The sequence below is a fragment of the Rousettus aegyptiacus genome, unplaced genomic scaffold, assembly GCF_014176215.1.
Source record: "Rousettus aegyptiacus isolate mRouAeg1 unplaced genomic scaffold, mRouAeg1.p scaffold_m13_p_15, whole genome shotgun sequence".
In the NCBI taxonomy this organism is placed as follows: domain Eukaryota; kingdom Metazoa; phylum Chordata; class Mammalia; order Chiroptera; family Pteropodidae; genus Rousettus; species Rousettus aegyptiacus.
In genome coordinates this window covers 22,882,244-22,883,223 of record NW_023416290.1, presented here as the reverse complement: position 1 = coordinate 22,883,223, position 980 = coordinate 22,882,244, and positions in this window count along the sequence as shown.

Genomic DNA, 980 nt, shown 5'->3' with positions numbered 1-980 from the left:
CAGTATGATCATATGACAAAACTTATTTTTACTCCTTTTTGCCCCACCAATTTGCTTGTTCAAAAACTCTTTGTTTTGTAAGATCCAACTCTTCTGGGAAGATTTTCTGATCTCTTTACTAAATTTCCAATAAAATGGACTAGTCAGTATTGAATGCATGTACAGGTATGTTATTGCACATATGATACTTAACATTTGCTCAAAATATATTTGTTTATAATATCTTTTTCCAAAAAAATGGTATGTTAAAAAAATCAAACCTATTCTGAGAGGAGTTGCAAAAAATAGTACAATAAAAACATATATAGATTTCAACCACATACAGAACTTATAAATACTCTGGATATTATCTTTATTTTTAATAACTGTTTTTAATATTACATTATTATTATCAGTATCTTCATCATCTCTCTAAAAATAATGTCTATGAATTTTTCTGATAATTCCTGTGATAGTCACCTTGGCTAAACTATGATGTCCAGTTGTTTGCTCAAACAAAAATCTAGATTTTGTTTTGAAGGTATGTTTTTGTGATTAACATTTAAATCAGTAGAATTTGAGTAAAGTAGATTACTTTCCATAATGTGAATGGGCCCATGCAATCAGTTTAAGATCTTCTGAGCAAAAACTGAGGTTCCTATGAAAGGAGAACTCCAAAACATTGAAATCTTGATTGAGTTTCCAGCTTGTCAGTCTGTGGAATTCAGACCTAAAACTGCAACATCAACTCTTATCAGATTCTACAATCTTCTAGCATTGCTAGTATGTCCTACATATTTTGGACAGTCCAGATCCATTAATTATGTGTCACTTTACACACACACACACACACACACACACACACACACACACACGTATATATACTATATACTATAATATATATTATATTAGATATATTATATTAATATCATATCTGTGGTATTAGAGTTTTTTTTGGTCAATGTGTCAGAAAGAACCTTTATTCCTTTTATAACAGCCTC